General features: G+C 35.6%; 1 protein-coding gene across 6 annotated transcripts in view; it reads right to left on the bottom strand.

Annotated features, from left to right (window-relative positions):
• Positions 1-16,846, bottom strand: part of BBS9 (Bardet-Biedl syndrome 9) — a 322,969-nt gene that overhangs the window by 189,730 nt on the left and 116,393 nt on the right. The gene's annotated exons all lie outside the window — the stretch shown is intronic.

The raw sequence follows: 16,846 nt of genomic DNA, 5'->3' as shown, positions 1-16,846 counted from the left end.
ATTATCCCTACTAATTGGAAACTGCCCTCTTTCATTTAGTCTTTTCTAGTGAGTGCTCCTCTTATCTGTTTTTCTTTATGTGCTATCAGCCAGTGCCTCTCTCAGTTCACCTGCTACTTCATTTAAAAGTCTTACCCCTCCATAATCACTTGTTTTCTTTACAAATCTCTTCCAATTTTCAATATATTTCAACTGGATACTTCTTAATTTCTTTGTTGCCAATCTTGAAAATTTTGCAAATATTTTTCTTTTCCTTTGGTCACTTGATATATCTTCTAACAGTAAAGGGGTAGGAGTACACATGAGGTACAGGAGGATGTCAAGATATTCCTCTTCTTATCATTATTCATGTACATGTTTCACATATAGCAAATTAACAGATTTTATGTAAAGGTTTTACTCAAATCTGTAATCCATTCATAGTTCTTTGCAAAACAGTGTAGCTTTAGCTGTCTCATTTATCTTCAAGTACCCTGTATATTTCCTTTCATTTAGTGGTGATTTTGCAAAATACTATCTATAGCTAAAACAGTAGAAATGGGAGGCAAACTATGCAGAATTGACAATTGGGGTAGTTACAAAAGAGAATTCTGAACACACAGCTTTTTTTTTTTTCCTTAATCACTGCATAGTAAAATTCAATAGCATACAATAATTAAACAAAATATTTTTGAGTAAACAGAATGAAAGGAATGTAAACCAAAATCTTGTATCTTTCCATCAATTCATATTGATTGTTATTAATTATTTAATACTCCTACATGACTTTCAACACAATTTCATTTCAGCCATTCCATTACCTTACCCAGAATTAACATCAGGCCAACATTCTTACACTTACCTCAGTCTTCCTTTAATTCATCTGAACATCAGCTTTATCCAGTTCTCTGGAACCCCCTTCCTTTGTCACACCTTATTAACCTTCCTTGTATAGGAAATTGTTTGCCCAAACGTTTAAAATTTCTATATATGACCTAAATTGAGGATTTTTAGAGGTTTTTCACAATGTTTAATACTCTCCTTAGTGACTACTGGAAACCTATTACATCATTTGATAGGAACACAACTTTTCTCTTTAGAACCACGAAGAACACATATTCATATTTCTGCTTATTGAAGTTACTACATTATGTCACAGTTAGAAAAAAAAATATTAAAGCAACACTTCTAATGGAAAGAAGCATCCTATACGAATACAGTCATCTCAGGTGATTGGAAATTTTCAGATTCTCGATGATTTGAATTCAAAATAATGTTCTAACAGCCCTGTTTCTGAGAAATGAGTCCTCATTTTGACCCTTAAAAATGCATTTCAAAACCCATCAAAAAAAGCTAGAGGAAAAATATGCTATTAACTAATTAACTTAAATAGGCAGGGGATCAAGCATGTTTCTGCTCTATTGTGCTGTGATCTTTTATCCCTATCTTCTGCTCTCAGTCTGACTGATGCTGCTTCAAGACATAAATAACTCTGCAGGAAAGAAAACTCACACCTGCACTTATCTTATGCTTAGAGCTTTTACTTCAACCTGTGTCACAAATTTAATTATGACAACAGAAATAACTTGTAAATATTATAGTTTCTATTTCCTTCCATTCCTCTCTGCTTCAAAAACATCTGATGCTGCAAGTTCAATAAGCAAAATATCAGCCCATTTTTTATTGCTTTACAACGTAATAGTTGAACGGTCTTGAATCTGAATAATTAACCCAAACTAACAGTACAGTCATTTACAACTAATTTTTTAAAGAGTTCGCTTTACATACACAGAAAACAGATTTTACTAGCAGTGTGTTCTTAGATGTCATGCAGTGAGAAAACTATCTTAGTACGTATACAATGTTTTAGCATGTAAACACATTGTGAAATGTGTCTAAAAGCACCGTTGGAGTTTTTATGACTATAATGGTGATGCTTGTAAATTTGCTTCGAGATTGTTGTACTATCAAACAAGGTCTTGTGTGACTGCAATTAATCCTTCTACTATATTTTACACTCTTCAAGCTTCTGATTATATTTTGACAGTTTCATGTAAACTGGAAGCACACAGGAATGTTTGATGTTCCACAGCAATATAGAATCACTCAATAGCCATTTGCCTCTCAGTAAGGACCAGACTTGTTTATAATGTGTGGCCCTCTAAATTGGCAGGGACGCTGTTAAACTTGTCAGGACTTGTCATGAAAGTTAAGATTTTCTGGATTCAACCACTAAGGATTCCTGGATTCTATTATCCACGGCTAGGGACAATACTGGATAGGGTATTTATAGAATAGAGTATTTATAGAATTGGATAATTCTATAGACAGAAAATATGTATATTCTATATAGAATATATTCTAGAATATATAGAATATAGAATAAGGTATTTTTAGGGAGTTTTTTTGTTTGTTTGTTTTTTAGGGACATATCTTCTCTGCTGAAAACTGCTCTCTTGAGAAAGAAATTAGCATTTAATTTGAGCAATTGTCAGGCAAAACATGGGACTTCTCTGTCATTCTCTAGTCATTTTTAGGAGTCAAACAAGAAAGGAGCTTTTTTCTATATCCCATTACAACTACTTCTGTTCACGTTCAAGTACTTGGTGATCTGACAATAGGCACCAATATACTTGTCAAAACAAATACTTTCCACATATGACTTGAATTAGATCCCCATAATTGAAAAGCCAATACATTAATACACAGAACCATGTATTATATGGGTAGCAAGAAAAGCATATGTTTTTGTAATGTCTTCACCACTGTCTATTCAACCTTAATCTGATTGTTTGGCAACCCATGAAGTCATTTTAATGTAAAAATGCCCTATTTTAAAAACAAACTGAATTCTTTAATCTTTTTCCATAATACAGACTAAGGAATTTTATATTGTTTTAGTTGAAGAACTAACAGAAAACTAAGAGGGAAGTGATTGTCCCGCTCTACTCTGTGCTGGTGCGGCCTCACCTCGAGTACTGTGTGCAGTTCTGGGCACCACAGTACAAAAAAAGGATATAAAACTGTTGGAGAGTGTCCAGAGGAGGGCAACGAAGATGATGAAGGGCCTAGAGGGGAAGACGTACGAGGAGCGGCTGAGGTCACTTGGCCTGTTCAGCCTGGAAAAGAGGAGGCTGAGGGGAAACCTCATTGCAGCTTCCTCTTGAGGGGGAGTGGAGGGGCAGGCGCCGACTTAATCACCAGTGATGGGACCTGCGGGAATGGTGTCAAGCTGAGGCAGGGGAAGTTTAGGCTGGACATCAGGAAGAGGTTCTTCACCGAAAGGGTGATCACACACTGGAACAGGCTCCCCAGTGAAGTAGTCACTGCACCAAGCCTGTCTGAATTTAAGAAGCGTTTGGACTGTGCACTTAGTCACATGGTCTGAATTTTGGGTAGACCTGTGTGGTGCCAGGAGTTGGACTCGATGATCCTTACGGGTCCGTTTTTTCATATGGGTCACTTTTTTCGTATGTTAGCCTAACATTGTAGCCTGAATGTGTTCTCATTCTAATTCAATTTGTAATTGCTTTACAGTGTATTAGTTGAATGGTCTTGAATCTGAATAATTAATGCAGCTAATTTTTATTCTGGCTTATTATATTTTGTAAATATTAAATACAGTTCTTCATTTAATAAAGGTAAGATACCCGGTTTTGCTTAAGCTCACTTAACTATCATACAATGTAGCTGCAAGACTTAAGAGTAGTTTTATGACTTCATTTGCATGATAAGAGCTATCAGTTCCTTATCAAAAATTTGGCATACAAGTTTAATTAAATCAATTGCAAAGAAAGGATGGCTTGATTTAAAATGCAAATACAAAACATATCAAAAACATAAAACATAAACCCACATCATATATGACTGAAGGCTATACTAAAGTACGACTATCAGATTTTTTCTACGTGTGCAACACAAGTGATATTTATGAAAAGAAGTCAGAAAACATACAATTCCTTAGAAAAACTATTGTCTAAAGATCAAAAAGGACAATTTCATAACCAATCATCAGAATAAAATGACCTTTATTCTTTCTAATCTGGTTTCCATGTCTCCAAGCCAGTGAAAATTCTAACTCTAACTTTTTACTGCCACTTTGTTCTGATGATTGTGAACACAGCCATATGAGAACTGTCAGTGAACTTCAAATAGTACGTTGTGCAATTCAACCTCTTAAGCTGAATGTGCATGCTAATAAAAAACCTTGAAGTAATTCAAGAAAGCAATTTTCATTGGTGCATATTAAAATGTAAATTGCAGGAGATTAGTCTAACAACTCCCAGCTAGTGACCTTAAAATAATTTGTGTCTAATCCCCACTTAATTTAAAACCAAGTTCTCTAATAATCAAACTCTTTATCAACCGTTTTCCCCTATCAACAAATTTTCTCATAACATCCATGCTATGCTTCTGTAGTGTTGATTTTGTAATATTTTCCCTTCAATAGAAATTTTGGTAGTATGGGGGCAACCCTCAGAAACATAATACTTTTTGACTGAATTCTTTTTGCATTTAGGTGCATTCGTGCCTTCAGCATAACTTTTACTATATTTTTAAACCTTAACTTAGGTAAAGAATTTGATTTATCAGAAACATTATGAGCTCTTCACATCTCAGGTGGAGAAAAATAATGTCACCGGGCACATTTTCTTCTTTGTTCTGGTTAGTAGTATTAAGATTGTTTTAGCGAGTATTTTAACAAGTATATTCTTGAATCCGCACCTTTATCTTAACATGTCAACAAACCCTGCTCCCCATGGAAACAAAAAATAAAAGACTAACTTGACATCTTTAACAAAGGTTCCATCCTTCAAAGACACTAGGGTGAAGGAGCAATTTAATTAAGATAGGAAAAGAAGCTGCCAGTCAAATTTTAAAACACCATTCATTAAATAGATAAAAAGAGTGCCACAGTTTCTGGAATCCAATCTCTTTCACTGCTGCGAGCAATACCTCACTGAACACAAATTGCTAAAAGGATTGACATAATATATTTTGGGGGAGGGGTGGGGTTAGAAATGTTCACATATTCCAGTGATTCACTCTTCCATAATGCCTGCAAAGTAACTCTGGTGTGTTCCCCTTGGGCAAACACCTGTTTACGAATTGGGACATATCATTAAAAGTGACTTCACCTTCTTTTAATGCTCTATGCCAAATTCAGTGCAACTCGTTTGGGTTATGCCAGATCAGCATTCCATTCCCATGTTCTGGACAATCAATTGCAACCTTCCTTTTGACTCCTTATCTAAGGTGTTTAAAACAGTGCCTGAAAACAGGGAAAGAGACAAACAGCTTTCAGATTTTCCACCAAAAGAAATGGTGCAACCAACCTAGTTAACACACATACACACCTTTGCAAACCTACAAATGAATGAAGCAAGTTATGAATTCATGAAGTATACAGCACTTCTTATTTACTCATTGACGATGTCATGCAAATTTATAGAGGAACTAAAACCGTTCTAAAATACTGAATGATAAACATGTCAGCATAGAGTAGAGAAAACATTCCACACTGAAACATTACTAGAAGGACTGAAAAAAGCCTCGTGTCATCAACAGCATTTTTGCCAGATTCAGGTATGCACATTTCTTGGAACAGAACTCTACATTCTCTAGGTTTTGCTGGAAATTGTACTTAACCAACTCCAAAAAAATACTTAAAAAGTAAAATGGGAACACATCTATTTCTTTGAACACCACCTTTAAAAGACATGCAAAATCAGAAACCCATGTCATTAATATCTAGGCTTATTAAGTACCATAGACCGATATTCAAATGTACCAAGTATTTTCCAATAATTTCAACTAGAGGATATGAACACTCTAAGCAGCTGAAAGTTCATTGTTATTTTAAATGACTTGTAGGAACCTACAGTAGAACATGTAAATTAGAAGTGTCCAGACTGGTACTTTAAGTATAAAAAAAATAATTCATATTTATTACCATACATTCTCATTTCCATTATTGCTATCAGTCATCTCTTCTTTCAATTGTTCTGTATAACTGTAGATAACAGTGGTTAGCACTAACACTGTAAAAAATGATATACAAAAAAAAAATGACATTATAAACACATACCATGTTTTAGCTATAGTGGACCACATTCTGGTTTCTAGGCAGATGTTTGCCTTCTGCTAACATAAACTGCATACCATCTAAGCCATAATGGGGTTACTTCCTACATCACTTGCTCCAGTATCTGTGACTTCAAAGCACAGAAGCCAGCTCTGTGCGTGTAAACTTCCCTACCACTCTGCCCAATTGGTCTCTACTGTCCTGGTGAGCACAGCATGTTCTGCTAGTGCCCCATAGAGCCTGCAAGCTGCTTCACAGGTCGCAATGCCTGCAGATAGTCCCAGCTGCCAGCAACTCAATGTGCTGTTGAGGACAGTGGGGAGCCCATGCTGTCATGTCGCCACCAGAAACTATTTTTGAGGAGCATCTGTAAAGGCAATATGTAAACAGGGTCTGTGACATGCCTCCATGCTCCACCTCAAGCATAGCAGTTCTTGAGTAATTTAAGTGAAACAAAACTCTCTTCAAAGCCCATGAAAGCCAGACAGAAAGCACAGTCTTCCCCAGACATCTCTAAACAGGCTAGACTGCTCCTTTTTATGGTTCTAGACTTTAAGAGATGATATATGTCCTAGCTAATGGTGTCCTTTTTTCCCTCAAGCTTTATGTAAGGCCAAAAAGAGACAAAGATCGCACACTCAATAATTTGACTATTAAGACACTATATTGATCTATTAGTTTATGCCTAACTAAATTAGTAATAAAACTAATTAGTAATTTTAAATTACTAATGGAAATATTAATTATAAAAAACACTTTTTAAAACTGAGAAAAATAGTGCAAGGCCATTTCTTAAATGCACCCAATAAAACAAGCCATCAAAAGAGTGAAGATGAATTCATTTTAAAACGTATTCTCAATAATATATACATAAGAGTTCTGTATGATTCAAGAATATTTCAGAATAATAGTCAAATTAGGGAAATATTTACTTTATATTACCCCTATAATGAAAAAATATTGCTTGAGTTGTGAGACTACTAAAGAAAGGATACTTCTGTTAACATAATTCATATAATTCCATAAACGTTTATTTCAAAAGATTGCCATTCTGTAACTTCAGATCCCCTCCCCACCGTAGCCATACTAGACAATTTAAGTATGTTTTGTATTTCAGAAGAAAATACAGGTGACTATGACAGCTTGGCCCTGTTACCTCCAAATTATCTCATATTACCAAAAGGAAGCACATTTACGAAAACTACAGCAAAGTATTACATTAACGAGGACTTTTCTTGCTTGTTATTTCAGATATTCCTCTTATTTGATGATAATGGCCAATTACCAGTTTCCCTGAAATACTGACATAACCAATTCATCAGTCACACAGGCAGCTTGGATTATCCCATCACACTAGAAGCCTTGACACAGAAGCCTGATTGCTGCTGCAGCCTGCTTAAAATCAGATAATTAATCTCAATTCTCAACTTAAGAGGGGTAAATTTCAAAAGATGTCTACCTGAATCAAACTAACAACTAGACATTCACTTTCTTATTTGAAGATCATTGAGGCTGACCCACCTCTCCTAAAGCTGAGCTTTCAGAACTGAGCTAAACTATGTCAAGGCCAGGAGAGTTTTTGGGGACAGTATTATTAAGTTTGCTTATTCCCGTTGCTCTAAAGAACATACGAAAAGCCTCCCTTACTCTGAGAAGAAACAGCATATATACCTGAAGTGACTATATCCTCTTAACCTAGTTATAGCCCCTTGGCAGAAAGTCACCACTGTTTTGAAAAGAGAGGCTGTAGCTGATTATGCAAGAGTTCCTAGTACATTTCAATGTAAAATATAATTCTTTAGTCCAAAATTGTGTGTATTAAAATAACTTTTCATCGTAGATTAGGACTGAACGTATTGAAAACCAGAAGTAACGCATGTAAAGAGCAGCCTGAGAGTAGTAACTTTTCATGTAAGTATAGCTACTACTGCAGCATAGATCCATACATTAATTCCTCTTAGACTACCTCTGCATACAAAATTGAAAGCTGGGGAGAAGGGAGGGGGTGATCTTTCACTATTTCATTTCAGAAAATATGTTTATTTAAAAACTACAGACTGAAGGTTCTTAGTTGAATTCTTAGAACTATTTTACATTATTATACAAGTCTTATAAATTTATTAAAAACAGATGTCTATCACTACTCTCCTTTGAAATGAAGGTTGAGTACTATAGCAAGGATGTAGACTCTTCACACAAGACCTATTCAAGCTGTTGAAATCATTGAACTTCACTCCAATACTGACCATCTGAACCATACCATTTCCCTCCTGCACTTCTAACCTGTGTATCTTAGGTATATCTTAGGGAAACAATGCCAGCTTGCTTTTTGTTTCTTTAACTACTCAATAATATAAAAACAAAGGGGGAAGCCACTTGCAACTGATTTTGTTTTGGTAGCTCTAATTAATTAAATGATAACTCCACTTTCAGAATCTCTGGAAATTAATGAACCTCAAAGAATGTACCACTGGGGGCATGAAATTGCAGTAGGAAATGTAGGAAATGCTGTTTGGAAGTGTGGTCTGAGAGCTTAGCAGTGAATCATTGTGTAAATATAAGACTGGGTACAGTGGGAAACTACAAGGTTCTGTCCTGAATATTACACTTCACATTTTCATTTGTCACCTAGAGCATGGAATATAAAATATAACCAGAGAGCAACGCAGTACACCACATCATAAGGGCATGTCAAAGAACAGGATTAAACTCTGAAATAATTTTGAAGAATTAAAGGAATAGCTTAAAGTTTGCTACGCAACAGAAGCAAAGAAAATCAAGTATTGCATTTAGGCAGAAATAATTAACTGTGTAATATAGGGATGATATGTCTAGGGTATGTAGCAGAGCTGCAGAAAAGGATTTCAGTATTAGAGCAAATCAAAACCCGAAGGCAATTCAACAGTATTTTGCTGTTGTAGAAAAAAAAAAAAGGAAAAAAAAAGATACTGCAACGTATAAACACTGATTGTGCACATATATCATAAAATAAAAATAAAATAAATCCTTTATTAAAAAAAAAATGAAAGCATTGTTCTGCTCTGCTGGAAATAAGTTACCATGAAAGGACTAAATATTAAAATGAAAGACTTGGTTCACTGACACTAATCATTTCCACGCAATACCAAGCTTTTCCCTCTAGATTTTTCTTGACATCTATGTCTAATTTGCTGTAGATTAGGCAAAGTTACCTGCAAAAATGAGACAGGTAGAACATATGTTAGAGTTTTAGATTAATAATGGTGTGTGTGTTAAATCCCTTGCTTGCACAATTTAACTGCAAAGTATTACAATAGCCAGACAGAAAAATCATTTTGCTATCTGTGCCCAAGAGTTACACCAAGTACTTCTGAAATGGACATTGTGCAAAAAAAAAAAATAGTTTAAAACAAAACATTTTGTCTTACTATTTGCCAGTAACTAGCACAAATATTTAAACCAATTTTTAATTAAAACAAAATACTAATACCTTGAAATAAAGCAAAAGAAATAAGGAGTTGTCTTCTCCAATGTGCCTGAGCCCTGTGCACTTGGTGCTCATGCTGTCTTTCAGCAGCACAGCTCTTGGGGTAGTCCCAGATTTCAACAGAATTGAACTGAGCTACCAACACTACATCTGTAGTCACAGGAACCATGTAGCTAGCCCTGATTTATCTAGTTCCACGGATACTCTGAGCATCACCCTTCATAAGGTTCTCACGAGTAACTGGTATCTCCATATCCTCAGAGGAGGATCTTAGAAAAACAAAACCAAAAATGTAAGTACAGATGGCACAAGAGTCACTATCCACTACATAAACAGGTCGGTCAGACACAAGACAGCTCTAGCCCAGAAATTTTACCTAGGTGCTTTTGGCACTGTGCTAACCCAGACTCTCACTGGGACCTGGTAGCTTTGGGCACTGAGCTTCTCACCACAACTTCAGGATCGCAGCACAGCCAGAATGAACTCACATCTGTCTGTAATATAACCTACCTAAAGCAGAATTCTCAGAAGACCATTTCTTAAGCTGAGACAGTATCATTGCCAAGCCAAGAATCTTGCCCAACGGCTGCAATGTTGAAACGTAAGATATATGATTGTAATCTTAATTTTAACTCGCATCTCATCATTATTACTGGGGGAAGAAAGTATCTCAGTGTTGAAAACCACACAACTCTCTGCCATTAATTCTTCATGGGCTAAAAAACTAGAATAAAATCTCACACCTCAGTCTCAAATGACAGGTTAAAATGGCAATGCAAATTATCAAAAGAACTCCACTCCATACTATTTCTTCCAAATTACACAATATATTAGGTCTAAAAAAAAAGGAGGTACAATATCCAACTCATCTATGGAGACACGGCTGTCCCACCTGTTTTACTATGAACACTTTATTCATTCATATGTAAAACATCTGAAATATTCTAGAAATCAGACTTAATTTATGCTGTTGGAGGTACACTGCAGTTGTCTTTAAAACCTCTGGATTCTTATATACATATGGGTATATACACTAATAAAGATATTCTTATGCACACTAAATATGTAACATACTATACACACATTAGATGTACCTCCACATTTCTGCTACACAAAGTAAGTACCTTTAATAGGTATGAGAAAACTATGCATTTCCTATACACTTTCAGAAAATTGTCATGAAATTTATACTAATCAAAATTTACATTAGTTTTCCTGAGGTTTTCTCCTGATTTTCCTACTTAGCAGGGCATACCACCTATACTAAACAGAAGTGGCTCTTTTCAGTGAGGACCAAAGTAGTGTTATGATACAGATCTTTCAGAACAAACTGTTGCATAATGAAACTAATATGCATAGAGTACTCTCTCTAAGGGCTAGTATTCTGCTGCCAGAACAAGGGAGGCCCACTTATTTAGCTGACCTCCCATCCTGAGAGGTATTAGGACTCCTCCTCAAACTACTGAGTCTAAGTCCTGGCATAACTCCAGTGCTGCACTCGTTTCATAAACGTGCTTTCAGAGCCAAGACATCTGCGTACTTCAGTGATATACAAGTTATAAAAGGAGTGTTTATATCCAACTTCAGTATAATGTGAAAGTTTAGCAGCCACAGGACAGCTTTATACAGCGACTGGACCTTACTTAAAGGCTTCATTGTACTTCCAGTGACAGTACTCAGCAAAATAACTAGAACTCTATAAATTAATTATGCTTTCTTCTAATAATTACTAAACTCTCTTGGGTTTACATATAAGATGGCCCAAACATCAGAAAACATGGCAGGATGCCCAAAGACTGATTTAATAGTTATCCCTGCTGACCAGTATTTCCCATTATCATCATTCACTGCACGGAACTAGAAAGCAAGTTTCAAATCACACAAAATGTAGCACTGCAGCTGCTGAGCAGCACAGGTTTCTGGGACTGCATTGTCCCAAGGGCCAGCTCTCTGATGTGGTACCAGATGAGACTGAAATTCTTTCATGCCTGTGAATCTTATTCCTAACATGCCTTCACAAGCCTTACAGTTATATGGAAGCTTACCTCATGTGATTGTGATATTCCCTTATTTGCAGATCCTAGGTCCTCAGACTCCGGAGATTTCAACTAAATTGACAACTTTAGTCAAAGAAGTGTAATTTACCTTATGACACTCCATGCCATGAAAGCATGAAAGAATGACTACAAAATTCACGTAAAGAATTAAATGAAGTCAGCTCTTCAGTTCTAATCCCTTATTGTTCAGTTTTCCTACATGTATCATTTATTTACTCTGGTAAGACCAGAAACTAGTATGTGGTGTACAAACACCATGTACACTAATTCACCTATTTTCCCATTGTCTTGAAAGGAATAAAAGACTAATATTTTTGAATCTCTGTCTAGCTCTTTTAGATACAATAATGGAATATACTGCTTGCCTGCAAGAATGAATTACTCATCTTCTGAATAAAGTTACACATACAAAGAGCAACTCATACTTACAAAATCCATTGTTACAGTGTTTTAAAGAAGTCACTAGCATGAGCTGAGAGTGCAACAATATTTTATCATTCATTAGTATCCAAATCTGGGTGGAAAACCCACAAATGTTAATAGATACACCTAGATAGGTACCATATTGGGAAAGGAATGCATCAGTAAGGAAGGAAGAAAATACCTGGAGAGAAAAAACAAAAAGCAGCACCGGTACCTACTCTTCCATGGAACTGAGACTACCTGCTTATTCTAGCACTCCCATACAAGCCATGTCCACTCACCTCATTACTTTCATCTAACACTCTTGCTCTCATTTGCTAACATTTCTCATTTTAGATTCTTAAATATGTAATCTATCAAAATAAGTAGTGAAACGTATAGGAGTACATCTTTAAATGAGTTAAAATAGAGTGGTGTCAGGACTTCACTGATTTGATAGAACAATCTACATAATCTTTGCTGACTACGAACAAGTCATTTTATATTCTAGTATTATCTATCAAACTTCCTTACTTTTACTTTTCTTTTAAAGCTTTTAAGACCAGATTCTCTGGGACTTTGACCAATTTTCAGTAATAAGATGAAAAGCAGAAGCATACCGTACCAGTTTGGAAAGGCTTGCAGATACTTTATTTCTTCAGAATAGCTAGTAAGTACATTCTTCTTCTTCCTTTCACCTTACAAATTCCCACTGCTGCTTGTGTCTTCCTATAACTTTCTGCACACATACCCCAAATTCCCTGCCTCTTGGCTTTCATACTGTCCTGCATGAACTTCTCTTCACTGTACGCGTTCCCTTGTGCAGATTCCAGAATTAAAGGTATGTGCAATACAGCAGTGTCTACCCCCTTACCCATTTATACTCATGGACAAATATCTGAAGAGATAAAGCAGGCCTAATCTAAACATTTTACATGAACTATGGTATCACTTTTAATAGGTAGCGTATGTTTAAAATTTAAGATTTTGAGCATAGCTCTTCTTTGCAAAGTCTGTCAGCAAACATTGCCAAATAAATTGTCGTTTTCAGATGGTTCACAACTTAATGAAGATTTGGCAGCTCATTTTTTTTTCCTCCCTGCTTCACTGAATGTCAGCAAGATGGTAAACTCTCCTGGCTTTTCCACAACGAAATAAAATCTATCTTAAATGTGAAATTCAGCTCAATATTAACTGTGAAGTTGTAACTGTCTCCTTTAAAAGCTTTATACCCTTTTTAGATATATCCAGTGTTAAGGCAAGTGCAAATAAATTCAGAATTCTTCAAGAATACAATATACAGTACACAAAGCTTCTTCTGTGGGGCTGTGGTTAATAGTCAATACATTACATTTTCTGAGACAGCTCTACAGCCTCCTTTCCATAATGCTTTACTTGTAGAGAAGAAAAAAAATCCATTTTCCTGTCAAAGAGCTCATCTGCTAGCACTGCAATGAATACTGCATTTTTAACTACAAGATGAATGTAGTGTGAAATGAACACAGGTATCTATGATCCTCCCAGCTCCAACTGTAGTTGTGTTATGAATATTTAAATAAACATCTGGATTCCCTTTAGAATTTAGCTGGGAAAGGGGTGTTATGTTGAGAATAGTGGATTGGGAACAAGGATTCAAAGATATTTCTAATGCAAGAAATAACTTCTTACATGTTTTTTTTTTGTATCTCTGTAATGAATATAAAAATGTTTCTATGCAACAGCCTGAAAAATATAATTAACTGAAAAGTGCAGATTAACATTTCCATTTTGCAGAACATCTGGCAGCTTAAAATCTTAATGCAGACACAGAGTACTGAAGCTTTCCAGTAGAATTTTCAAATTTATTCAATTTTCCAGCCATCGAATTTTGTGGGTTTGGGTTTTGAAACTGTCATACTCTGAATATGGACAAAATATGAAATCATTTAAAGAACAAGAATATAAGGAATGGAAAATAATTCAAATGAAATATCCATTTATCTTAATTTCAAAACATTACCTTTCCAATTTTCTTTTAGTCTTATGGAAATACAAATTGAAATTTCAAAACAAAAACGAAATCTAGGCTTATTAAAGGCAAGTGCTCCATATATAAAATGTTTGAATAGAACATTACGACAAGTAAAAATAACTTTGAAAACCTGGAAACTAACAAGTAAACAATCTAATTTTAGTGAGTCAGCATTTTCCGATAAAAATATATTTTGTCCATAGAAATTCTAAATAGCTACAGAAGAGATAAATAATGAACTCCAGAATAATCGATAATTCTATATGTGTAGGGAAAATGAAAAAGCAAGAGACAATTAAGTGCAGTGAAAGAAAAGAAAGCAGAAAAGCAAAAGTAAGGTAACAGGCAGTCATATCTACAGAAGACACTTAGGATGCCAGGAGAAAAGTGGCTTCTAGATAGCTGATGTATTAAGAAAAAGACTGGATTGAAATAAAGTTGTAAAAGAAAATATAATTAAAGTAATAAGATAGCTTCTAATTCAGACTCCAAATATTTTAATAACTACTTTCTTCAGATGACAACCTGTCATGAAACCACTGAAAGGTATCACTAGGTATGCTTTCAATATATCGATAATATTGAGCTGGAGGGAAAAAAAAAATCCCGTATGGCAGTAGCAACAGCTTTAAAACACTTATTTCAAAGTATAGCTTCTACTATTTCATCCATAGGAATGAAAGGCTCTATACAAGTCTCTGTATACCTATATTTCAGACACTAAGAAAAAAAAAGAAAAGAAAAGGGAACAAATTGTAAGAAATCTCCATCAAAACTCAGATACTCCTAAATCTCCTCAAGAGCCAACTTGATTCAATTCTTCTAGCACCGCTTCTGCATAATTTATTAACAATCCTCACACAGACTTTTCTCCCCCCCCACCTCTGACTGGAATATCGATTGACACATCAGAAAACTGATGCTTGTATTTAATTGAACATCTTTTTTCATCAGCTTTTCTTTCACTATTGTAGTGAAAGACTGTAACATGACAAGCTTGTAATTGTAAGATGAGACTTGTAACATGGCAAGCTTGTAACATGACATCTGTGAAGATACTGGAAATTCCACTGTAGCATGGTTACATGCTTATGACTTCACTATTACAGTGAAGCAGTGGATTAATTGGATGATGAAACAGTAGGAGCCTCGTGCTAAACTTAAGCTACACTTGAAGCAATGCTCAATGCTGCTGGAAAAGAGCATCCCATGAATACAATGACATAAAACTTTATGTTAAAAAAATATAAAAATATAAAACCAAAACATCTTAAGTTTTTATATTTAGAGGGTGAATTTCACAGATAAATCCATTGATCTGTTATTTTTCATAGTAAAGATGTAAGCCTCCAATTTTGACTTACAATGCTTAAGTAACCAAAGTTAGCAAGCCAACCTGGTAGAAACATAGTTGAAGCACACCAAATTACGCAGCAAAATTTTGATGCTGTTGTGGTTTAGCCCGGCTGGCAGCCAAACACCACACAGCCGTTTGCTCACCCTCCCCCCTCCCTCTCTGGGATGGGGGAGAGAAACGGGAAAGTGAAGCCTGTGAGTTGAGATAAAGACAGTTTATTAAGACTGGAAAATAATAATAACAATAATAATAATAATAATAATAATAATAGTATTAATAATAATAATGTGTATGAAACAAGTGATGCACAATGCAATTGCTCACCACCCGTTGACCGATGCCCAGCCCATCCCCGAGCAGCCGGCCCCCCCCCCATGCCGGCTAGCCACCCCTATATATTGTTCAGCATGACGCCAGATGGTATGGAATACCCCTTTGGCCAGTTTGGGTCAGCTGTCCTGGGTCTGTCCCCTCCCAGCTCCTGCTGCACCCCTAGCCTGCCCGCTGGCAGGACAGAGCGAGAAGCTGAAAAGTCCTTGGCTTGGTGTAAGCACTGCTCTGCAACAATTAAAACATCAGCATGTTATCAGCGCTCTTATCCTAATCCAAAACATAGCACCCTACCAGCTACTAGGAGGAAAATTAACTCTATCCTAGCTGAAACCAGGACAGATGCCAAAACAATATCTGTCCCTCTTGCTGGTTTGGTTTTGTGTTTTGTTGTTGTTTGTTTTTTGCTGTTGTTTTTTCCATTACTTTTATTATTCTTATTATTGTTGTTGAGATGATTCGAGTTTTCAAGATGAATATAGCTCGGGATAATTGCAAAATCATAAAGACTATCTGGACAAAGACTTCAAAGAGGATGATCAAGTCCAACAAATTTATCAGAGCAATAAAAGGCGCTTAAAGAATATTTCACAAACACAGATATGGATCACAGTTCACAAAACTTACATAATTATGTTTTAATAGGAACAGACAGTTGAAAAATTGAAACGGGAATTAAATGTAGATGTGGAGAAAGAAATTCAAAGAAAAAAAAATCTACGTCTTAGTATGATTAAAGATTGAGAATGTCATGTCTTAAAAAATGTCTTCTCATCACACCTTATTTGCAAATAGCATTTATCCCTCATGTTGCACTTTTTGTACACACACAGTGCCATTTACACATTAAAATGTAGCAAGTTAATCAAGATTGTATAAACTGTCATAGTAAAGCTGAAAAGACATCCAGATCTTCCAGTACAAGATCTCAAACTATATTCACTGGATCACATTTTCCCCAGTGCAAGTAGTTACATGTGCAACATATAAATCCCAAACATCTATGCAACAGAGACAGCTTGCTGGAGCCAATTGTTTTCAATGACTCCATTAAGTTATAAGTCTGAAGTAAGCAAAGAAAATAAGACCTTTACCTGCATTAAAACTTGAAAAGAAAAAGGAAGTTTTATAGAATTAACCCAAAATTATATACTTGCTG

The sequence above is a fragment of the Cygnus atratus genome, chromosome 2 (assembly GCF_013377495.2).
Source record: "Cygnus atratus isolate AKBS03 ecotype Queensland, Australia chromosome 2, CAtr_DNAZoo_HiC_assembly, whole genome shotgun sequence".
Lineage (NCBI taxonomy): Eukaryota > Metazoa > Chordata > Aves > Anseriformes > Anatidae > Cygnus > Cygnus atratus.
The sequence above is the reverse complement of the archived record's forward strand: the minus strand, read 5'-3'. Positions and strand labels throughout refer to the sequence as shown.